At 47.0% G+C, this 25,756-nt stretch overlaps 1 pseudogene; it reads left to right on the top strand.

Annotated features, from left to right (window-relative positions):
- The first annotated feature begins 264 nt into the window (after nt 1–264).
- On the top strand, nt 265–1,818 carry LOC140721657 (uncharacterized; annotated as a pseudogene).
- Nucleotides 1,819–25,756: the final 23,938 nt, after the last annotated feature.

The raw sequence follows: 25,756 nt of genomic DNA, 5'->3' as shown, positions 1-25,756 counted from the left end.
TTCCTGCTCAGACTGTGGGGAGGTATTCACTCTGTCATCTGACCGACTAGCACGCCCGTCATTTTACACACAGGGAGAGGCCGTTCACCTGCTCAGACAATGGGAATGGATTCACTTGGTCATCTCAACTGAAGATACATCAGCAAGTTCATCCTGGACAAGGCCATTCACCTGTTTTGTGTGTGAGAAGGGATTGAGTCGATCTTCCCACCTGTGGAACACCAGTCAGTTCACATTGGGCAGAGGCTGGTCATCTGCTGAATTTGTGGGGAAGGATTCACTCTGTCAGCTGACCTAATGGCTCACCAGCGAGTTCACACTGGGGAGAGGCCGTTCACCTGCTCAGACTGTGGAAAGGGATTCACTCAATCATCCAATCTACAGATTCACCAGTGAGTTCACACTGGGGAGAAGCCGTTCAACTGCCTAGACTGTGGGAAGGGATTCATTCAGGCAGCCAGCCTACTGAAACACCAGCGAGTTCACACTGGGGAGAGGCCGTTCACCTGCTCAGACTGTGGGAAGGGATTCACTCAATCATCCCACCTACAGAGTCACCAACGTGTTCACACAGGGGAGAAGCCATTCACCTGCTCAGACTGTGGAAAGGGATTCTCTCAGTTATCCAATCTACAGAGTCACCAACAAGTTCACACTGGGGAGAAGCCATTCACCTGCTCAAAATGTGGGAAGGAATTCACTCAGTCATCTGATCTGCTGGCTCACCAGCGAGTTCACACTGGGGAGAGGCCGTTCACCTGCTCAGACTGTGGGAAGGGATTCACTTGCTCATCTCAACTGAAGGTACATCAGCGAGTTCACACTGGGGAGAAGCCATTCACCTGCCCAGAATGTGGGAAGGGATTCACTCAATCATCCAACCTACAGATTCACCAGCGACTTCACACTGGGGAGAAGCCTTTCACCTGCCCAGACTGTGGGAAGGGATTCATTCAGGCAGCTAGCCTACTGAAACATCAGCGAGTTCACACTGGGGAGAAGCCGTTCACCTGCTCAGACTGTGGGAAGGGATTCACTCAGTCATCCCACCTACAGAGTCACCAACGAGTTCACACTGTGGAGAGGCCGTTCACCTGCTCAGACTGTGGGAAGGGATTCACTTGCTCATCCCCACTGAAGGTACACCAACGAGTTCACACTGGAGAGAGGCCGTTCACCTGCTCAGACTGTGGGAAGGGATTCACTTGCTCATCTCAACTGAAGGTACATCAGCGAGTTCACACTGGGGAGAAGCCTTTCACCTGCTCAGACTGTGGGAAGGGATTCACTCAGTCATCCCACCTACTGAGTCACCAACGAGTTCACACTGGGGAGAAGCCGTTCACCTGCTCAGACTGTGGGAAGGGATTCACTCAGTCATCCCACCTACAGAGTCACCAACGAGTTCACACTGGGTAGATGCCGATCACCTGCTCAGACTGTGGGAAGAGATTCTCTCAGCCAAGTCAACCAAATGTGCATCATTGAGTTCACAGTGGGGAGAGGCCGTTCACCTGCTGTGAATGTGGGAAGCGATTCACTCAGTCGTCTAACCTCGTGACACACTCCCGGGTTCACAGTGGGCAGAAAGCTTCAATAAGATGCATGCTGGATATTTGTCCATCACCGTTGCTGAATGCAATTTCGAGAGTGACTGTCGGTGCTGAACTCTGCAATTATTGCTGCTGCTCACCACGCCCAGTTCTGCACCCTGGTCACTGGGCATGGGAGGAGTTTCTTCTGCTGCACATTCACCTTTAATGGGACTGGAGTTTAATATTCTGGATCTCTAGACAAATAAATCAGTTCTGTTTTGAACTCTGTCTCTGGTACTTAAGTAAATTTCTAACACAGCTAGTGTACAGTAGAGAGTCAACTCAGGCCAGCTGGACCCTGCCAGTGATTCTTTTCCATGACAGTCCTTTTAAATCCTCCCCTGTTGTTCATCTCTCGCTCTCCCTGTGGTGATGGGTTCCAAACAGTCACCACTCTGTGGGTGAAGAATATTTTGCAGACTGAAGAAGGCGAGCTGACTGCAGTTCTGTCTGAGATGTTCTTTGCCCCTCAAATCTCTGGGCTGAGGAAGAATGACAATGGGAGTTAACCTAAAAAAACAAACACGAGGAAATCTGCAGATGCTGGTAATTCAAGCAACACACACAAAATACTGGTGGAATGCAGCAGGCTAGGCAGCATCTATCAGAAGAAGTACTGTCGACGTTTCGGGCTGAAACCCTCTGGCGGGACTAACTGAAAGCAAAGATAGTAAGAGATTTGAAAGCATGAGGGGGAGGGGAAAATGTGAAATGATAGGAGAAGACTGGAGGGGGTGGGATGAAGCTAAGAGCTAGAAGTGTGATTGGCAAAAGGGATACAGAGCTGGAAAAGGGAAAGGATCATGGGACGGGAGGCCTAGGGAGAAAGAAAGGGGGAGGGGAGCACCAGAGGGAGATGGAGAACAGGCAGAGTGATGGGCAGACAGAGACAAAAAAAGGGGGAGGGGGAGAAAACTAAATATATCAGGGATGGGGTAAGAAAGGGAATTAACGGAAGTTAGAGAAGTCCTTCCAGGTAAGGCGACACTTCACCTGTGAGTCAGCTGGTGGTATACTGCGTCCGGTGCTCCCAGTTAAGACCTTTATATATTGGTGGGACCCAACGCAGACTGCGATACCGTTTCGCTGAACACCTACGCTCTGACCGCCAGAGAAAGAAGGATTTCCCAGTGGCCACACATTTTAATTCCACGTCCCATTCCCATTTTCATATGTCTGTCCATGGCCTCCTCTACTGTCTAGATGAAGCCACACTCAGGTTGGAGGAACAACACCTTATATACCGTCTGGGTAGTCTCCAACCTGATGGCACGAACATTGACTTCCATAGAAGAAAAAGTGAATTACAGAGAGAAGGGTTGTCCAAAATTGTTTAGAAAAGAACAATGGCAGGGATGACGACAGAATGGCTGAAATTTCTGGAAGCAATTCGGAAAGCACAGGATAAGCCATATGTACCAAAGAGGAAGAAGTATTCCAAAAACAAGATGATACAAGTGTAGCTAATGAGAAGGCAAAGCCAACATAAAAGACAAAGAGAGGGCATATAACAGATCAAACAATGGTGGGAAGTTAGGGGATTAGGAAGCTTTTAGAAAGCAACAAAAGGGTACTAAGAAAGTAATTGAGAAGGGAAATATGGAATGCGAAGTTAAGCGAGCCAGTAATAAAGAGGATACCAAATGTTTCTTCTGATACATAAAGTGTGAAGGAGAAGTGAGAGTGGATATCGGACCACTGGAAAATGAGGCTGGAGGGGTAGTAATAGGGGACAAGGAGCTCGCGGATGAACTGAATAAGTATTCTGCATCAGACTTCACTGTAGAAGACATTAGCAGCGGAAGTCCAGATGTCAGTGGTCAGAAGTGTGTAAAGGTATATTACTCGGGGAAGGTTCCTGTGAAACAGAAAGGTCTGAAGGTAAATACGGCACCTGGACCAGATGGTGTACACCCTAGAGTTCTGAAAGGATGGCTGAAGAGATTGTGGAGGGGGTCAGTAATGATGTTTGAAGAATCAATGGATTCTGTTGTGGTTCTGGAAGTCTGGAAATTTGGAAATATCACTCCACTCTTCAAGAAGGGCAAGAGGTGGAAGAACAGAAATTTTAGGCCAGTTTGACCACACTAATTGGGAAGATATTGTAGTTGGTTGTTGATGATCTGTTTTCAGGGTATTTCAAGGCACGTGATAAAATCGGCAACTCTCAATGTTGTCTTCGAGGGAAAATCTTGTCTGACAAGTATGTTGAAATTCTTTCAATTCATTGAAGTAACAAGTAAGATAGGCAAAGGAGAATGGGGTGATGATGTGCTTTCAGAGGTGGATTTTCAGAAGGTCCTTGACAAGGTGCCTCCCATGGGTCTGCTTAACAGGCTATGGTGTGATATTACAGGAACGATTCTTGTGTGGATCATGCAGTGGCTGATTGGCACGAGGCAAAGAATAGTAACAAGGGGGACCTTTTCTGGTTGGCTGCCAGTGACTTGTGGTGTTCCACAGGGATCTGTGTTAGGACCGATTCCTTTTGTGTTTTATGGTAATGAGTTAGATGGCAGAATCGATAGCACTTTTGCAACGTTTGCTGAAGATACCGAGATAGGTCGAGGGACAGGTACTTTTGTGGAAGTAGAGAGCCTAAAAAAGGACTTTGACCGATTAGAGGAATGGGCAAAGAATTGTTAGATGGAACACAGTGTAGAGAACTGCATAGTCATGCACTTTGGGAAAAGAAATAAAAGTGGCAGCTGAAATGCAGTGTAGGGACTGCGGGTCTGCAGTCAGGTTCTCCGGTTACCTCAGCATAATGTTGCACGAACATTATTAGCAAAATACTCCGATACAATATGGGTTTCAATTTGATACAGACAAAAGTGCCATTTTGGAACTACAAGTAAAGTACATTTTCACGGTGGTAGAGAAACACTCAAACACCCCGCACCATCTCTGAAAACTTTTCCGAGCCCTATAGCACTCCTAATTTCTGTAAACCCCGCTGACCCCGACAGCACTCGCCATCTCTGCAAAACCCATCACCAACCACACTGGTATATTCAGCTGACCCGAGAAAGACACTGGCCATGGCAGATGGCAGGGTTTATAAAACACCCTCATGCTTTTTGTTTATAAACCTACCAATCTGTATGGTTATTGTGACTAACCCTCTTCCAACCTTGCCTCCTGTAGAAAAGCTATTTCTTTTTTATAGTTCCTTCATCCCCGCTACATTTTTTGACAGAATGAGGTTTTCCTTTCCAGGTCGTCAGAAATGTCCTCCTGCTTCAAAGATCGCAGTTTCCCTTCCACCACCATTGATGCCGATCTCACACCTGAGACTGACAGATACAGAATGAAACCCACACTCTCACACTGTAGCAGAGACTGACAGATACAGAATGAAACCCACACTCTCACATTGTAGCAGAGACTCACAGATACAGAATGAAACCCACACTCTCACACTGTAGCAGAGACTCACAGATACAGAATGAAACCCACACTCTCACACTGTAGCAGAGACTCACAGATACAGAATGAAACCCACACTCTCACACTGTAGCAGAGACTCACAGATACAGAATGAAACCCACACTCTCACACTGTAACAGAGACTGACAGATACAGAATGAAACCCACACTCTCACACTGTAGCAGAGACTCACAGATACAGAATGAAACCCACACTCTCACACTGTAGCAGAGACTCACAGATACAGAATGAAACCCACACTCTCACACTGTAGCAGAGACTCACAGATACAGAATGAAACCCACACTCTCACACTGTAACAGAGACTGATAGATACAGAATGAAACCCACACTCTCACACTGTAGCAGAGACTGATAGATACAGAATGAAACCCACACTCTCACACTGTAACAGAGACTGACAGATACAGAATGAAACCCACACTCTCACACTGTAGCAGAGACTGACAGATACAGAATGAAACCCACACTCTCACACTGTAGCAGAGACTCACAGATACAGAATGAAACCCACACTCTCACACTGTAGCAGAGACTGACAGATACAGAAGGAAACCCACACTCTCACACTGTAGCAGAGACTCACAGATACAGAACGAACCCCACACTCTCACACTGTAGCAGAGACTCACAGATACAGAATGAAACCCACACTCTCACACTGTAACAGAGACTGACAGATACAGAATGAAACCCACACTCTCACACTGTAACAGAGACTGACAGATACAGAATGAAACCCACACTCTCACACTTTAACAGAGACTGACAGATACAGAATGAAACCCACACTCTCACACTGTAGCAGAGACTGACAGATACAGAATGAAACCCACACTCTCACACTGTAACAGAGACTGACAGATACAGAATGAAACCCACACTCTCACACTGTAACAGAGACTGACAGATACAGAATGAAACCCACACTCTCACACTGTAACAGAGACTGACAGATACAGAATGAAACCCACACTCTCACACTGTAACAGAGACTGACAGATACAGAACGAAACCCGCACTCTCACACTGTAACAGAGACTGACAGATACAGAATGAAACCCACACTCTCACACTGTAACAGAGACAGACAGATAAAGAATTAAACCCACACTCTCACACCGTAGCAGAGACTGACAGATACAGAATGAACCCCATACTCTCACACTGTAACAGAGACAGACAGATAAAGAATTAAACCCACACTCTCACACTGTAGCAGAGACTGACAGATACAGAATGAAACCCACACTCTCACACTGTAGCTGAGACTGACAGATACAGAATGAAACCCACACTCTCACACTGTAACAGAGACGGACAGATACAGAATGAAACCAACACTCTCACATTGAGGGAGAAACTGATAAGTCAGTAATGAAATGCATAGACTCACTGTGGAGTTAGAGAGTGTGTGTCTGTGTGTATGTGTGTGTGAGAGAGTGAGTGTGTCTGTGCATGTGTGTGTTTGTGCGTGAGAGAGTGCATCTGTGTGTGTATGTGTTTGTGGGTGTGTGAGAGAGTGTATATGTATGCGTGTGTCATGGTCCGGTCTGTGAAATCCACATTCTGGTTCACGATCTGGTCAAGTTCCTTATTTCAGGTTTTCAGATTTTCTCCAGTTTCTGTTGAGGCAGCTGATTCTCGTTTGGGCTGGCTTCATAAATAGATACAGGATTCCTCTGTCTGTAGCCCTTCCCTTCACCTTCTGCCTGGAGCCTTGCCTCGCCTGGAAACTCGCCTTGCCTCGCCTGGAGCCTTGCCTTCACTGCTGTCAAGTTCAACCACCGGAGCAAGATAGGGAACAGTCTTTCGTTGTTTTCAACAGTCTCTGTGTCCTCGCCTTCGCTAGGTAGGTCCGGCCATCAGCCGCTACCTTGTGTTAGAATCCGTCTCATCATAGTCTGCATGCTGTGTAATGAGTCCTGGCCCATGTCCTGTACCCAAGTAGGGGTCTCAGCTCCGGTGCTCTGTAATGAGTGCCGGCCCCATGTCCTGTACCCAAGTAGGGGTCTCAGCTCCGGTTCTGTTTAATGAGTCCCGGCCCCATGTCCTGTACCCAAGTAGGGGTCTCAGCTCCGGTTCTGTGTAATGAGTCCCGGCCCCATGTCCTGTACCCAAGTAGGGGTCTCAGCTCCGGTTCTGTGTAATGAGTCCTGGCCCATGTCCGGTACCCAAGTAGGGGTCTCAGCTCCGGTGCTGTGTAATGAGTCCTGGCCCCATGTCCTGTACCCAAGTAGGGGTCTCAGCTCCGGTTCTGTGTAATGAGTCCTGGCCCCATGTCCTGTACCCAAGTAGGGGTCTCAGCTCCGGTTCTGTGTAATGAGTCCTGGCCCATGTCCTGTACCCAAGTAGGGGTCTCAGCTCCGGTGCTGTGTAATGAGTCCTGGCCCCATGTCCTGTACCCAAGTAGGGGTCTCAGCTCCGGTTCTGTGTAATGAGTCCCGGCCCCATGTCCTGTACCCAAGTAGGGGTCTCAGCTCCGGTTCTGTGTAATGAGTCCTGGCCCCATGTCCTGTACCCAAGTAGGGGTCTCAGCTCCGGTTCTGTGTAATGAGTCCCGGCCCCATGTCCTGTACCCAAGTAGGGGTCTCAGCTCCGGTTCTGTGTAATGAGTCCCGGCCCCATGTCCTGTACCCAAGTAGGGGTCTCAGCTCCGGTTCTGTGTAATGAGTCCCGGCCCCATGTCCTGTACCCAAGTAGGGGTCTCAGCTCCGGTTCTGTGTAATGAGTCCTGGCCCCATGTCCTGTACCCAAGTAGGGGTCTCAGCTCCGGTTCTGTGTAATGAGTCCCGGCCCTACGTCCTGTTTCCAAGGAAGGGTCCGGGCTCTGTGTTCCATGTTCCTGTCTTGCCCTCAACCAAGGCTCTGCATTCCTGTGTCTTCGTCGATCAAGTCAAGGCCTCGGGATCTCGTCCAGTCCTAGCCACGTCCAAGAACCTTGTCCTGTCCAAGCCACGGCTTTCTGTTGTCATCTTGTCCATGTGCCTCACCCGGCACAGGAATACCTTGCCCAGCCCGATGCTCGGGTTCCCTCGTCCTGTGGTGGACTTCCCTTGTCCTGTCCAGGAGTCTCACGTCCAGTCTTGTTGCCTCTCCTCGGCGTGTAGCCACATGTTGTCCTCGCCTGGTTCTGGGTCCTCGCCCGGTCTCTGGCTCGGAGCCCAGACCCAAGCATCGAAGATCCCAAGCCTCGCCATGTTGTCGCCTAGTTCCGGGGTCCGAGCCCGAGTCAAGACCCAGGCTTTGGGTCCCTGTCCAGTATCTGGCTCGGAGTCCTTGTCCAGGTTCCTAGTTCCCAGTTCCCAGTTCCTTGTTCCTCGTCCAGGTCCCACTTTCCTACTCTAGTCCTAGCCCAGGCCCGGAATCCCTTGTCTTGTCCAGGGCTTGTGTCTGATATAGCTTTATTTGATGGTGTGGCCTGATGTTACAGTTCTGTGAAGGGCACTGCAAAGAATATGCCAACGACACGGGCATTTTATGTTAAACAATGAGATCAAATCGGATTAGAATCTATACACGGCCGAAAGTATTTTGTTAAATCATGCTGTATTTACACCATGGAGAAACCTGTTGATGGCTGTGCTAGTAACCCACAGGAGAGCGAGTGAGAGCCTTATCAGCCCATTAGATTCCTATAGCTAATTGAACACCACAGTATTTCAGTATCTAACTGTTCGTCAGGCGGATTCAAGAGCAGCTTTGTCTGTCACTTTACCGTTTCTAAGTCCACAGCACGACTAAGAAATTTTATGCATATAAATTTTAAGATACATTAGAGTTACACACGAACACACGTACACATGCGCACACACGCAGCCACACCTATACACACATCCACATGCACGTAAACACACACATTCACACATGAACACACACACAAACACACACGCACAAATACACATAGACACATATGCACATAAATATACATACACACAGATAATACAGATGGGGAGAAGATAGTTCAAGAGATGGAGGGGACCATGGACAGTTCTGGACTTAGCGAAGATATCGAAAATGAACATTATACTGGGGAGGCTGATCAGAATGACCTAAATACCGATGTCGTCCAGGGCTGATGGAGAACTGGACAGGGTGTCTGTGTACACAGCGGGTATGTTTTATATCTGGTGGCACATAGTGGGACGGGTTGGGGTGGGTTTGGTGCCTGATGGGGAACTGGACAGAGTGTCTGTGTACACAGCGGGTATGTTTTATATCTGGTGGCACATAGTGGGACGGGGTGGGGTGGGTTTGGTGCCTGATGGGGAACTGGACAGAGTGTCTGTGTACACAGCGGGTATGTTTTATATCTGGTGGCACATAGTGGGACGGGGTGGGGTGGGTTTGGTGCCTGATGGAGAACTGGACAGAGTGTCTCTGTACACAGCGGGTATGTTTTATATCTGGTGGCACATAGTGGGATAGGGTGCGGTGGGTTTGGTGCCTGATGGGGAACTGGACAGAGTGCCTGTGTACACAGCGGGTATGTTTTATATCTGGTGGCACATAGTGGGACGGGTTGGGGTGGGTTTGGTGCCTGATGGGGAACTGGACAGAGTGTCTCTGTACACAGCGGGTATGTTTTATATCTGGTGGCACATAGTGGGACGGGGTGGGGTGGGTTTGGTGAAAGTGGAGCTGCTGAATTACGAAAAGCTGAACGATATTAACTGAAAGTTGCAGGTGGAGACAGAGAGAGGTTTCATGTGCCCCTGGATCCAGAGCACATTGAGGAGAAACGGATGTCTTTGTAGATGAAACAGCAGGTGTGCCAAAGTTGCTGAAAATGCTGGAAACATCGATTCCGGATTGCTTGTGGAAAGAGAACCACAGTGAAAGTATCAGGTTGGAAAACGGAAACAGTCATGACTGTTGCCAATGCAACTGTGGAAAATGAACCCGCTCATTGTTCACTTACTGGTCACATTGCACATTTTGGTCAACTAACACATAGGAATCTGTATGAGGTAATGTCAATAATATTGACGTGTTCGTGTTACATCCCCACTGAATTTACACCTGAGACACTTCCGGTGATGTAATACGCTTGTTCGGTAACAATGGTCGGAGTTGGGACCATGTCACTGGAGATTGATCCCCCATATAAAGCATAGCGTGTTGCAGCCCAGAATGTCTTCCCATGCTGTGGAATTCAGAGCAACAGCGTTCACTGCGTCACTCAAATGGGATATCCAGTAATCTGGCGGATTGAAGACATTTACTACCCTGTTATTTCAGCCGTTGGAATTCCCGGGAAGCCGTTGTCACACCTGCAAACGGCAGAAACTGAGAGTTAATTCCGATGTTCTGAAGTGTTTCTCTCGCTACTTGTTTCCACAGCCGCCTGTCTATTTTCGTGACTGTCAATAATTCCTCTGTTTCCCTCCTTTTCTCTTGCAGTTTAATTGGTTGTGATTGTTATCCTGTTTCGAGGAAAGTGCGGTCTCTCCAAATGTATCACTTGCTACCTGCTGGGAATGGCAGTGGCCGATTATCACTGATTTATGATTTAATTGTTATCTCTGACCCTCTGCTGAAGTGGACTGTTTACATATACTTCAAGTCTTCCTTCCTCTATAGGACTCCCGTTTGCAGGGTCATTTATTGCCTGCTTTTAGCAAGCACCGGGGTCTCTGTCTTGCTGACAGTCGTGTTCACCTGTAACAGATTTGTGGCCATTTGTTGTGACAAGCTGAAAAACAAAACATTGCATCGAAAGAACGGCGGCTGTGGTTATCGGGGCAGTGAGTGTTCTGTGCTGTTCACAAAGTTTCCCTTTTTACTTTACATTTGAGCTTTTGATGATAATTAGTGGAGTTTTCTATGGCTGTGCGAGCAAAGCGAGCTTCCATACGTCGCCTTCGTGGATCGCATTTCACATGTTTCTTCGCATTTTTATACCTTGTCTCCCGTTTGTTCTGATTTTATTGGTCAATGCTCGGACAGGTAGATGGAGTTTTTCCGCCAATGAAGTCCGGATGGGGCTCCGGGGCCGCAGCAACGGAAAGAATGACAAGGACCCGGAGATGGAGAACCGTCGTTTTACTATTGAGTATAACTTGTAGTTTTGTATTTCTGTGGTTAACACGGCTGGTATTCGATATCTACCGACGGGTTGCAAACATCACCCTTTATTTGGGCATGGATCCGATTAATATCGTGGGCTCCACGGCGATGATGCTGTAGATCCTCAGCTCCTGCACCAACACATATATTTACGCCGTGACTCAGAGCAAGTTCAGAGAACAGCTGAAGAACGCGGTGAAATACCCCCTGAAACTATTAACTAATTTCATTAGAACGACCGTTGGTCTCTACAGTGGAATGACATCAGTCGCCATTTTCCTACATAAGGTATCCGCTTGCCGATATGTAGAACCACGGTTAACAATTGAGCGCTCTGAAATACGCATGCATTTCCTGGTGATATATTTCACTCGCCGACTACCCTGTACAGGTGAAATTCGTCCTTCATCAGATATGCAATATGTAAGCATCAGCTAAGCTGTAATTCACCCCGTTGAACGCTCTGTAGAAGACGGGAACTGACGGGGACGGTTCACTCATGCCCCGCCCGTTTTATTTTCCTTCTCTTTGTTCGGTCTCATCCTTCGTCCTGGTGATGCTCACGGTGTTTTACTCCGGGCTGGTCCAGTCAGAGTGGATCATCTTCCTTTTCAATATCCTCCCCACTGTTTCTCATTTTCCTGTTCAGTGATACTCTCGATATTTTGCTCCCAATCTCTCAGTCGATCCCCTCGATTCCAGCGTAAACTCCACATCGCCTGTATACAAATTTTGAATGATGAGTTGCAGCATGAGGAATCAACACAGATGCCTTGTGCAGGAAGGCACAGAGTCGACTGTACTTCCTAAGAAGGTTGGCGTCATTCAATGTCTGTAGTGAGATGCTGAAGATGTTCTATAGGTCAGTTGTGGAGAGCGCCCTCTTCTTTGTGGTGGCGTGTTGGGGAGGAAGCATTAAGAAGAGGGACGCCTCACGTCTTAATAAGCTGGTAAGGAAGGCGGGCTCTGTCGTGGGCAAAGTACTGGAGAGTTTAACATCGGTAGCTGAGCGAAGGGCGCTGAGTAGGCTACGGTCAATTATGGATAACTCTGAACATCCTCTACATAGCACCATCCAGAGACAGAGAAGCAGTTTCAGCGACAGGTTACTATCGATGCAATGCTCCTCAGACAGGATGAAGAGGTCAATACTCCCCAATGCCATTAGGCTTTACAATTCTACCGCCAGGACTTAAGAACTTTTTAAAAGCTATTATTAATGCTTTTTGAGATAGTGATTTAGATGCATATCATATTTTTTACTGAGTTAAGTATTGTATGTAATTAGTTTTGCTACAACAAGTGTATGGGACATTGGAAAAAAGTTGAATTTCCCCATGGGGATAAATAAAGTATCTATCTATCTATCTATTATCGGACCTTCAAACAACGGATTCATATGTGCTTTGTTTTCTTTTTCAACATTCTCTCCATCTCCAGACTGCTCTCTCTTTGTCCTTTCATATCTCCGTCTTTTCTATGTTCACCTCCCAAGGCCCCGTGACAATCTGCTTCCTTACTTCTCCCTCTGTTGTCTGTTTCTCTCTGTCCACACGCCTGGTCCCCTGCTGAATAGCTCATTGCAGTATGTAGGAATATATAATTACACTGATAATAAATGTGCGTTGAACGTTAAAGAACCAAAGCAACAGGAAAATATATTTGATTTTTTTCTCTCTCTCTGTGGAACTAACTGGATTTTATCTGGGTATGTAATTGATTTTTGGGGAAAAAAAAAGATACCGGAAATCCTAATAAAACGAGTCAGCTGTAATTACCTTTCATCATGAGGGGGAAAAAACACAATACCTCGTCTGCTGATTGGAGGAGTCTATCTTTTGCATTGATCATTTGATGAGGCAAGCCACACGTAGAAATATCGCAGAATTGCTTTAAATATTGCTCTACTACTCTCTGCGGAACATTACTCAGTTTGTAGAATTTCCTGTTCCGTCCAACTGAGGACCCGTCTTCCACCCAAACGGAGTCTTACAACATCACTGAAGTAAGAGTTGAGACGACGGATAACTTTTCGAGCACTTGCTGATCCTCCACCTGTCTACGTATAGTCCGCAGTCTTGGATGCAGATCCATCAATTTCATCATGGTAAAATGAAGCTGTCCCAACACATCCCTGTGGAAAACTACTAGTCACCGGTAGACAGTCAGAAATTCATCCCTTTGGTCCCACACTTTCCCTACTATCAATCAGCCAATACTCTATGTATACTGCGCGGATTCATGTGAGGAATCTTTTCAAATTTCTTCTGAAAATTGAAGTGTACAACATCCACTGATTTTAATTTGTTCATCCTGCTTGTTATTTCCTCAAAGAATTCCAATGGGTTTCCCTTTCCCTTAATCCTCTGCATGTCTGCCCCCGCTCCCTGTATATCTGGAATGTGGATCTGAGCAAGTGGACATGTAAGGACAATATAAAGGGCTGGGGAATATTTAGTTCTAAATGGTCTTGGAGTTAATTGGTTGAAGGGTCTATTTCTATGATGAGTCTCCCTCTGCCTCCCTTGCAAAATCTACCCTGCTGTGTCCTCTGGTGTTCTGTCTGGTTCAACTAGATGACCTCTGATTCTATAATCTTTAACCATTTGTGATAGGACAACACCTTTGATCCAGGAATTCGCTAAGGTAATATCTTCTGGAATGTCAACGTGAACGTTTTCTCTCTGAAGTAAGGGATTCAGAGCCGTACATAATTCTCGAGGTGTGGCTGTCCTAATACTCTGCACAACTTTATTTCCAAACTCCAGCCCTGTTGTAATAAATACAATTGTACCATTTGCTGCCTTCTCTGCTGGATGCACCATCAAACAATTCTATATCTCATACGCAAGAACATCTCAATCCCTTTGAATTTCACCCGAGTAACCTTCTCTACTTGATTCCTCTTCCCTCACATTTTCCATCACTAACATCCATGTACAGACTTTTCCTTTGCTCTTTCCATCTATCAGTAAGCAAGTCCAAATTTGTGCGTTTTATCCGGCCCTCTCACCTCCTTGAGTTGTCAGAAAACTTGGAAACACCCTCTAAGTCATGCTTGCAGGTGGAAATACAGACGATGTCCGTGTCGGTACTGGCCGAATCGAAGCGACGAAACCCGAGTCCGAGGCTGTATGGAAGAACAGAGAGCGAGGAATGTCACAAGGTTTTGACGATTTAAGGAACCGGACGGATGGAAATGGCCCGTTGTCGGAGTCGCAGGCGAGGGATTGTCCGGCACTGCTCGCTTCTCCGCGGGCTGAGCTCGTCTCTGTGCTGGCCTGAGACTGTGACCTGCAATTGGTGGATTCTCGCCCGGCTGCAGTGATGCCTGACTCTGTGACCTTCAGTTGTGAATACTGTTTCCGTGCTTTTATTTTGTACGATATATTTCTCTCTCTCTGCACACTGGGTGCTCGTCAGTCCTCTTTTGTTTTAATGAGTTTTATTGGGTTTCTTTGCTTCGTGGCTGCCTGTACGGAGACGAGCCCAAGGTTGTATAAAGTCTGCACACTTTGATAATAAATGAAGGGACCGACGCAGAGAGAGTGAAAAAGCGAAACGAATCGCTATCGTATGTTTTGCCGACATTCACGCCAATCGTTCAGTCCCAAGATATTGTGGTGGCATTAGCAGTGATCGTTAGAGAAACACAATATTTCCAACAGTTTGGATAAATGGAAACGTGTTTCACTCTTTAAGAAGGGGAGGGAGAAGCCAAAGAAAGAACGTTAGCTGGACGTCAGTGTTTCAGGTGATGTTACAGTCCATTATTATGGATGGAGTGTCGCGGTACTTGGAGGCACATAATAAAACAGACCAAAGCCAGCATGGTTTCCACAAGGGGTAATCTAACCGGATAAATTGTTTAGAATTCACTGAGCAAATAACAGGCAGAATAAACAAAAGAGAGTCACTGAATGTCGCTTACTTGCAGAACTCGTTGACAAAGCGCCTGGCTTGAGTCTGCTAAAAAAAATATAAAAGCCCCTCATAATACAGAAGAGATGCCGCCATATCTAGACGAATAGCTGACTGGGTGGAGACAAACTGTGAGAAAAAAGGGGGACTTTTTTTCTGGTCGACTGCTGGTGACTGGTCGGAGTTAGGGCCGCATCCATGCACATTATACGACAGTGAATCAGGATAATGAAACTGGGGGCTTTGTGGCCATATTTGCGGACTATCCAAATATTGGTTGAATGGTAGGTAGTCTTGAGGAAACAGAAAGTTTGCAGAAGATCTTGGACAGATCAAGGAAATGGACAATCGAGCGGCAGAAGGACTATTGTCATCGTCGTTGGTCGCATCTGGAGTTTATATCTGGCGGACGATGACCCTCCACGCCGCACTGACACACTGGGAAATCATGTACATGGCAGGATACAGCAGTGGTTTGCCTTTGCATTCTGCCGCGTGAGTTTAAAGAGATCACCACCTCTTGCAGTGGATGACCAGGACATCTAAATGCCTTGCCGTGCTCTTAGCGCTCCACCAACGCCTGCTGGCCTGCCTTCTTGACCATTGGATCATTAATTGTTCTCTTCCACACCATCTGCCACGGTCAGACTTCACCCGCTGGGACAGACAGATCCGCTACCTCACCCAGGGTCGAAGATGCATTGGCTACCTCACCTGGTTTATCCCGTCTGCCGAGACGGTTTACTGGGGTGTGGGCGCTGGTCCTGTTACAACTACTTGGAGCCACAGGTAAAAACTGAACGGCAGGTGGGGACCAAAGGTGGACGAGCTGCCCTGAAAAAGGCACCCCCCCCCCACCAGAGGTGCTACCGCTCCCTAGATACCCCATACACCCTAGATGGACTATATTGCAGGGAATTGTCTACTCGGGACAAAATCGGGAAAGAAGAGCCCTAACAGGAGTTCAGAAACCTAGTGCGGGATTCTCTTGCTCCTGTCCCACTGAACTCATTTCTGCATACCTTGACACTGTCTTACCCCCCCCCCCCCACTTGTTCAATCTCTTCCCACCTATGTTCGTGACACTTCTCATGCTTTGATTTTTTGTCAATGGTTTTAAATTCCCGGGCCCCCACCGCCTTATTTTCACCATGGACGTCCAGTCCCTATATACCTCCATCCCCCACCCGGACGGTCTCAAAGCCCTTTGCTTCTTTTTGGATTCCAGGCCTAAACAATTCCCCTATACCACCACTCTCCTCCGTCTAGGGGAATTAGTTCTTACTCTCAATAATTTCTGCTTTGGTTCCTCCCACTTCTTCGACCCCGCTCCTCTTGAAGCCCCCGATTACCACCCCCTCCCCCGCTGAATTCCCCTCCCGCAGCCCATGAATACTCTCCCCACACACAGTCCCCCCCCCACCAACGTCACCATCTCACGGAATCCCCTCCCGCAGCCCGCGAACACCTACCCCAGTCACCAACTCTATCTCCCACCCCCCACTGAATACCCCCCCCCACGATGCTAGACTTAGAACTGATAGTCCTAAGAACCTTGGAACGAGGTTACTCGTACACGAGTCGACCAATAAACTGGCAGCTCCTTGTGGTCACAGGATTTTTATACTGCAGTTGCTGATAGAAAACACGTGTTTGTAGTTGGTGGAACCTGGGAATGATTGGGAACTAAATGAGATGATTAAGGCCCAATTCCTGAGGAAGTAGCCGGGTGTCAGAAGGGACCATGACACTCCTTGGGCAAGAATTTTTTAATCCCCCTTTGAAGTTTGGAAGTCAAATTCTTACCACCGTTTTGGAGTCTGTATACAACTCCCATCACTGTCGTTTTACCCTTGCAGTTCCTCCCCTCTATTCGCAAAGAATCAGCGTCTTCCAACCGCATGTCTCCTCTTTCGAATAATTTGATTTATTTTTCACCAACAGAGCAACGCCGGCCACTCTACCTTCCTGCTTTGTTTTGATATAACGTGTATCCTTGGACATTAAGCACCAGGCTATTTTTTTTTCAGCCACTATTCAGTTCAGCCCTGTATCCACCCTTTTAGATTTTCCAGAGACGCCAATAACATCATTCCGATTGGCAACTGTGCTGCAAGTTTATCTGCCTTAGTCTGTATACCGTCCCATTCAAATATAACATCTTCATTTCTGTATGCACGCTTTTCGATTTTGTCCACCATTTATGTTGCATCTTGTTGACTGCAATTTTGCCCTATCGACAGCCTCTCCTCACTACACGTTGCCTCTGTCTGCCCAACCAGCTCCCTCATCTCCAGCTCGTTACACAACTTGCCTCCGTTACTTCCTGTATTGAAATACATGCAGCTCGGGTCAGTAGTCGCACCATGCTCAACCTTTGATTCCTTGCTCTGTCTGCAGTCTTCCCAACATCCGCCTCCACAACTCAACATTAACTCTTCTCGCATTCTGGTTCCCATCTCCCTGCAATTTAATACAGTGTATTGTGGCTAAGGATACCTTGGACACGCCGCTCATCCGGGTCTTCCAACAGATACAGTTCTGTTCCGCCTCAGGGGCTGCGTCTAGCACTATGACAGAAAGAATTGAGTTAAATACTATCACAATGAAATAATAATTAGCTGACACGTGCATCCTCATGAGCGCAAATGCCGTATCTGCTGCGCTGCCGAATCCGTGGTCGTGACAGGGCCCCTGGCTAATTATTATTTCAGTGTGATAGCACTAAAATCAATTATTTCTGTCATAGTGCTTGTCGAGACTTGAACCAAGCACAATAACTCATCGCTGCCTGTTTGCTTTCGGCCTTGCCTGAGAAATTGGAGAGTTTGAGGAAACTGACTCCCGATATTCATTTTATATTAGCAAACACGAGGAAATCTGCAGATGCTGGAAAGACAAACAGCAACACACACAAAATGCTGGTGGAACACAACAGGCCAGGCAACATCTATAAGGAGAAGCACTGTCGACGATTCGGACAAAGACCCTTCGTCAGGATGAAGGGTCCTGTCCTGACGAAGGGTCTCGGCCCGAAACGTCGACAGTCCTTCTCCTTATAGATGCTGCCTGGCCTGCTGTGTTCAACCAGCATTTTGTGTGTGTTTGTTGTTCATTTTATATTAAGTTATTCCTTTCAACCGCACTGTAGGCTTCATTTCCCTTTTGAGAATTTTAGTTAATGGCCCTGTTTGGCGTAGCGTTTATTCTTTTCTCTAACTCTGTTCGCATTAAAGTGTGTGAACTATCGACCTGCTTCAGTGTCTCTTGCTCCGCACTCGGGCCATATCCGAACCTATAGATATATATATATATATATATATATATATATATATTTCACAACCAGGCGGATATTATGCTGATCCTGATTGTTGCAGGATGTTTATTCCCAAATGCGAGCTGACATTCCATGCCCAGCCTGGTTGTTTTGGTGACGGTGGGCAAAAACTGGCGTACATGGTCTATCTTCCAGGTGGACCTCCACTCAGCCTGTTCGACATTTTACGGGGGCAGTTAAATTCCGCACGTCTGCAGGAGAGAGGGGTTTGCATCAGAGATCTCTCATCACTGCCTTCCAGTGTGGACTGAATGCAGGGGTCCTACGGGAGATCGCAGTCCGGGACCAGCAGGATAGTCTGGATGAAATGATTAATCTGGCTGTTCCACTTGACGGCTGGATAACCGACTGGCTCCTCCCTCGCCACACAGCATCTAGTCCATGGAGGAGGTTATGCAAGTAGAGCGCGTGCGCCTGTCTCAAGAGGAATCAGAGTGATGCAGGAGAAGTTTCCTGACTCTATTGTGGTGATCCAGGATAATTCCGGGCGCATGTTCCAAGCGTTCTGTAAAAGAGAATCCCCGTCAGCAGGGAGGGGAATCCTGACGGATTGTTTCTCTCAGCAGTCAGCTTCCTCTAGTTGTGTAATGCTCTCAGATCTCATAGACATCTCTCCAGCTCAAAGATGGGAAGTTCAGATTCAGGAATGAAGAGAAAGAAATCAACGTCGAGGCTCTGTACGGTTGATCTCTGTGCACCGGCCATATCCACTCCTCCACCAAACCCCTCCAACTGTGAGGAAATTCATAAACACGACAAAATCTGCAGATGCTGGAAATCACACAAAATGCTGGTGGAACTCAGGCAGCATCTATCGAAAAGAGTCAACAGTCGACGTTTCTAATTGAACCCTCCTTCAGGACTGAGATAGAATGGGGGAAATAACTGAATAAAATCGGGGCGGGCGAAGAAATGGCTGGCTGGATGATGACAGGTGAAGCCAGGTAGATGGGAAAGCTGAAGAGCAGAAGAAAATAGAATCTAATAGGAGAGGAGAGTGGCGAATAGGAGCAGTGGACCCAGAGAGACGTGCTAAGCACGTGAGAGGACGTGAAAAGTCAGAGAGGAAGAGAGGGAGTGGGAGGGAGGGAGATTTGTTCACCGGAAGTAGAAATCGATATTCATGCCATCAGTTTGGGGGGAGGGGCTACCCAGACGGAATATAAGGTGCAGCTGCTGTACCCTGAGGGTGGCCTTAACTTGGCAGAAGAGGAGGGGATGGTTGACACGCCGGGTCGGGAATGGGAAACGGAATGAAAATGTTTGGACACCGGGAAGTCCCGCTGGGAGCGGATAGTTCAAAGGTCAGTTTATTATCAAAGGAGGTATCCATGAACAACTCTTGCGTTTTTTTTTCCCCAGAGAACCACAAAACAAAGAAAGAGCATGAAAGTCTTTCAGAGAGAAAAATCAAACTCCCATCCCACCCCCGCATCAAAAACAACGACATCCGGATCATCAAACCCCGAAAACCACACCTCCCGCACAAAAGGGAACAATAACAACGATCCGCTCCCCCCCAAAAAAAACAACCCTACCCCGCACAACTGCGGAGGAGCCGGTGTCACCAGTGTAGAGGCGGCCGCATCGGGAGCAGCGGACACAATAGGCGACCCCGGAAGATTCACAGGTGAAGTGTCGCCTCACCTGGAAGGATGTTTGGACAACGGAGAGAGTTCGGCCGTCCGGCCCTTTCACTGTGACACCCCGAACTCCACATCAAATCCATCCAAACGAATCTGGGCGAACTTTAATGACTAATAAATATAATTCCTCTCAGCGATCAGCTGTCTGAATGTATAACTGACTTTAAAGAGGAAGGGGTATCTATGGTCCATATTGTCAGGGTGTTGAGTTTACCAGGAGACAAAGACTACAGGGACGAGAGGTTTTCTGTTGACTAATACACTGTGTGTGGACCCCGCTGGCAATTCTGCTGTTGTGACCCGAATCGAGACAAACACCACGCTGCCCACTCCGCCAACAACACGGCATACCCGTACACATAACCGGGGACTTTACATCTCACAACACTGGATTCAGTGATGAAACCCGTGATTAATGTTGTTGTCCCACTGAAATCATCAGAAACGTCCATTCAGGTGTTTTTAATTACAAGCGCTCCCCCACAGGTGACGTCACACAGGCGAATCCACGCGCCTTACGTCACACATGGGCTCCCCACACCAGGACCTGCCATCGCATGCGCGGTGTCTTACGTCATCCACGCGCTGGAGAGCTCGAGCTTTATCGGTTTAACGGCTGAACTATCAATCACGTGATCACCCCTCCCCACCGCTGAAAACCAAAGCTTCAGGGCCTGCTCTACTCCCATTGGTGCGATGCGATGTCAATCACTGGTTTCAACCAATAGCGGAAGCGTACCAGCTGTGAGGGCGTTACCCCCGCTGAAACCGTTTCCCGCTCAAGTGTCGATCTCCCCTCAGAGCGGAACAAATCTCAAAGTAAATGTCCGTTTTCTGATTTATTTCCATTTCCCTCCGAGGGAAGTTGGGGAGTTTGTGAAGCGTCTCCTGCGCCCGGAATCTGATGTATCGCTGAGAGGTAGGAGGAGACCGCTCGGCCCATCGTTTTGATACCGTTTCCCCAGGGAGGGAGGGAGAGGGGGATTTTATTGAAAGGATGAAGATGGTGAGAGACGGGTCGGACAGGATGTTCGTCCCGGTGGGGACAGGAGGGGCTCATCTGTGGAAATGTCTGAGCCCACGGTGGTGGCAAGCAGAGGGATTCACCACATTGGGGGGCAAACACCGGCAGACTGTTGCCCTGCAAGCGGGGCCAGTGATCCGGGCAAAGTGACAATTATTTGGGATTTGTTGAGACTGTCCCTGGAATATGGTGTAAAATCCCGCTCCCCATACTAACACGGGTTATACAGACCAAAGAACAAACTGCCGGAGGAACTCAGTGGGTCGGGCAGCATCTGTGGAGGGAAATGGACCGTCAACATTTCGGGCCGAGACCCTCCCTCTGGACTGAGAGTGGACGGGAAATAGTCAGAGAAAAGAGGTGAGGGGTGGGGATGGGGCAAGAGCTGGGGAGTGTGAGGTGGATCCAGGTGTGGGGGGAGGTGGGAAGGTGGAAATAGTGACAGGGGTGGGAGGTGAGTGGTTGGGGCAACACCGGGCTACAGAAGATAAATTAATTCCAGAGAGAATGAAAAAAGCGGTTAGAGAGTATTTGTTATAGAGAATGCAATGAAATGGAAGAGGAGCCGCCATCTTGTTGATGGTTAGAGGGGCTGAATGGCACAGATAGAAAAGAGCAGACAGATCGAATAGACCTGCGGGGCAATCTCAATACGCAGAGGCAGTGATTACCTGGATTAAGCTGTTCGGTGTTTGCATCGTTGGTTATCTACCTCGGGTTCAGTATCCTCACCATGTTTGGGAATTCCCACTCACTGTCGTCTGTCTGTGAGCAGCTGGAAATTAAAGAAACACTCAAGATGCTGGAGACCTGAAATCACATCAGAAATTGTTTGAAGCCATTCCGACACAGGGTGTTGGAGCTGAAACTCTAACTTTGTTCGTCTCCACAGATGTTCTTCATCCATTGAGTGTTTCTTGTATTTGCAGGGGTTTTTTTAGAACGTTTCATTGGAATAATTTAAATCTCCTGCGAAATTGGACTGGTATAGGACGAACAATGTAATTCATTCTCTTACAGCAGAGAATCAGGGCTTTCAGCCCATCTGGTCTTTGCCATTCTCTGCCTGAGCCCAGCCATGTGCACCCAGAATCTAGATGTCAATACCTCTCTCATCCATGTACCCAGACAAACTTCTCCTCAATGCTGAAATTGAACCTGCATCCATGTTCGCATCACCTTCTGAGTGAAGTAAAAATCACAACGAACAGGGTTGTTGGAAAAGATCGGTTCAGAACACTCCTGGGTACCGGCTTCCAGAGAGAATACGCTTCTCACTCTACCAGCACCCTCTGCCTCTGTGGTCAGGTCATTTCAGTATCCACAAAGCCAAGTTCTCCTGGACCTCTGTTTCCTGCCACCCTGACCCGGACTAATTTGGGGAAAGTTATCAAAATTCTCACTAAAATCCAGTTTGTTCTTCTGCATGAATTTCAATAAATACTCCTGAATACCTGAAGTGCGGTGAGCAGTGAAAAGATAAGCACAGAATATATCGAAAAGTGAAAAAGACCAAAAAAATGAAGTTCCATTTGGACAAATAAATTGAAAAACGTGTGTGTGTGTGTGTGTGTGTGTGTGTGTGTGTGTGTGTGTGTGTGTGTGTGTGTGTGTGTGTGTGTGTGTGTGTGTGTGTGTGTGTGTGTGAGAGAGAGAGAGAGAGATCCTGTGAACGTATGTATTTTTGTGAGGGAGAAATTGACAGAAACATAGATGGAAGATAGAAAAATAGATAGATGGACAGAAGCACAGATAGACAGAGATATTTCCCCATTGCAGGAAAATTCACTGCTGTAACATGACAGAAAAAAAGAGATCGGTGTGGACAGAAACACCGGCATTGGACATCGTAGACCTCACTACACACATCGATGCTGTGAAACTCCATGGACAAGGTGGAGTGAACTGCCCGCTTACATGAGCAGAATATGTTGATTGCAGAGGGTCATTGTCTGGAAGGGCGGGACAAGAGGAACTGTATCGCTATTGCTCCACTGCCTTTTCTTACCAGATTACTCCCTCTCCAGCCCGTTACCTTTCATACTCACCGGGCTTCATCTGTCACTTTCCCCTCCCCATGAAATTTTATTCTGGCGCCTTCCCCGTAACTTTCCAGAACTGAAGAAAGGTCTCGGCCCGATATGTCCACTGTTGATTAATTTCATAAATGCTGCTCGACCTGCTGAGTACCTCCAGCAATTTCTGTGTGTGTTTCTTTGGATTTCCAGCATCTACAGAAATCCACGTGTTTAGGATATTGAAATGTACATACCTTTTGAAAATTGGAAATGGATGGAGACACATGGATGAGTGAATCCATAAGACCATCAGATATAGGAGCAGAAGTAGGCCATTTGTCCCTTCGAGTCTGCTCCACCATTCAATAGTGAGCTGATCCAATTCTTCCAGTCATCTCCACTCCCCAGCCATCACCCCATACCCTTCAATGCCCTGGCTAATCAAGAACCTATCTATCTCTGCCTCAAATAAACCCAATGACTTGCCCTCCACGGCTGCTCGTAGCAACAAATTCCACAGATTCACCACCCTCTGACTAGAGTGATTTTTCCGCATCTCAGTTCTAAATGGATGTTCTTAAATTCTGAAGTCGTGCCCTCTTGTCCAAGAATCCCCTACCATGGGAAATTAATAAATCCCCTACCATGCAGATGATACTAAGGTAGGTGGTGTTGTGGATAATGAAGTAGGTTTTCAAAGCTTGCAGAGAGATTTAGGCCAGTTAGAAGAGTCGGCTGAATGATGACAGATGGAGTTTAATGCTAATAATTGTGAGGTGTTATATTTTGGTAGGAATAATCCAAATAGGACATACATTGTAAATGGTAGGGCATTGAGGAATGCAGTGGAACAGAGAGATCTAGGAATAATGGTGCATAGTTCCCTGAAGGTGGAATCTCATCTGGACAGGGGGGTGAGGAAAGCTTTTGGTATGCGGCCTTTATAAATCACAGCATTGAGTATAGGAGTTGTGATGTAATGTTAAAATTGTATAAGGCATTGGTAAGGCCGAATTTGGAGTATTGTGTACAGTTCTGGTCACCGATTATAGGAAAGATGTCAACAAAATAGAGAGAGTACAGAGAAGATTTACTAGAATGTTACCTGGGTTTCGGCACCTAAGTTACAGGGAAAGGTTGATCAAGTTACGTCTTTATTCTTTGGACTGTAGAAGGTTGAGGGGGACTTGATAGAGGTATTTAAAATTATGACGGGAATAGATCGGGTTGACATGGGTAGGCCTTTTCCATTGAGAGTACGGGAGAGTTGGGGGCAAAAATTTAAGGTTAACACTAGGGGAATTTCTTTACTCAGAGAGTGGTAGCTGTGTGGAACGAGCTTCCAGTAGAAGTGGTAGAGGCAGGTTCGGTATTGTCATTTAAAGTAAAATTGGATAGGTATATGGACAGGAAAGGAATGGAGGGTTATGTGCTGCGTGCGGGCCAGTGGGACTAGGTGAGAGTAAGCGTTTAGCATGGACTAGAAGGGCCAAGATGGCCTGTTTCTGTGCTGTAATTGTTATATGGTTATATGGTTATGGTTATTAACTTTACCATATCTAATCTGTTCAGGCCTTTTAACATTCAAAGTGTTAGTATAAATCCCCCTCATTCTCCTGAACTCCAGGGAATACAGCCCAAGTGTTGCCAGATATTCCTCATACGGTAACCCTCTCATTCCTGGAATAACTCTCCTGAATCTTCTCTGAACCCTCTCCAATGTCAGTATATCGTTTCTAAAATAAGGATCACAAAACCGCACACAGTACTCCAAGTGTGGTCTCCGGAGTGCCTTATAGAGCCTCAACATCAAATCCCTGCTCTTATATCCTATACGTTGAGTAATGAATGCCAACATTGCATTTGCTTTCTTCGCCACTGACTCAACCTGGAAGTTAACTTTAAGGGTATCCTGCACAAGGACTCCCAATTCCATTTGCCTCTCTGCATTTTGAAGGATCTCCCCATCTAAATAATACTCTGCCCGTTTATTTCTTCCACCAAGGTGCATGACCATCCATTTTCCAACTTTATATTTCATTTGCCATTTCTTTGCCCGTTCCCCGAAATTATCTGAGTCTCTCTGCAGTCTTTCTGTTTCCTAAACACTACCCGCTCCTCCACCTATCTTTGTATCATCGGCAATTTTAGCCACAAATCCATTAATGCTGTAGTCCAAATCATAGACATATATCGTAAAAAGTAGCGATCCCAAAACTGACCCCTGTGGAACTCCACTGGTAACTGGCAGCCAGACAGAATACGATACATTTATTCCCACTCTCTGTTTTCTGCTGACCTAGCAATGTTCAACCACGGTAGTAACTTCCTGTAATTCCATGACCTCTTATCCTGCTAAGCAGCCCCATGTGCGGCACCTTGTCAAAGGATTTCTGAAAATCCAAGTACACTATATCTATTTCATGTCTTTTGTCCACCTGGCTTTTAATTTCCTTTAAAATTTGCAGTAGGTTTCTCAGGCAGGGTTTTCCTTTCAGGAATCCATGCTGGCTTTGGCATCTCTTTGGCTTTGGCATGTGTCTCAGGTACTCCGTAATCTCATCCCTAAAAATCGATTCCAACAACTTCCCAAACCACTGATGTCAGGAATCCATGCTGGCTTTGGCATCTCTTGTCATGTGTCTCAGGTACTCCGTAATCTCATCCCTAAAAATCGCTTCCAACAACTTCCCAA

This window comes from Hemitrygon akajei, unplaced genomic scaffold (genome assembly GCF_048418815.1).
Source record: "Hemitrygon akajei unplaced genomic scaffold, sHemAka1.3 Scf000059, whole genome shotgun sequence".
Taxonomy (NCBI): domain Eukaryota; kingdom Metazoa; phylum Chordata; class Chondrichthyes; order Myliobatiformes; family Dasyatidae; genus Hemitrygon; species Hemitrygon akajei.
The sequence above is the reverse complement of the archived record's forward strand: the minus strand, read 5'-3'. Positions and strand labels throughout refer to the sequence as shown.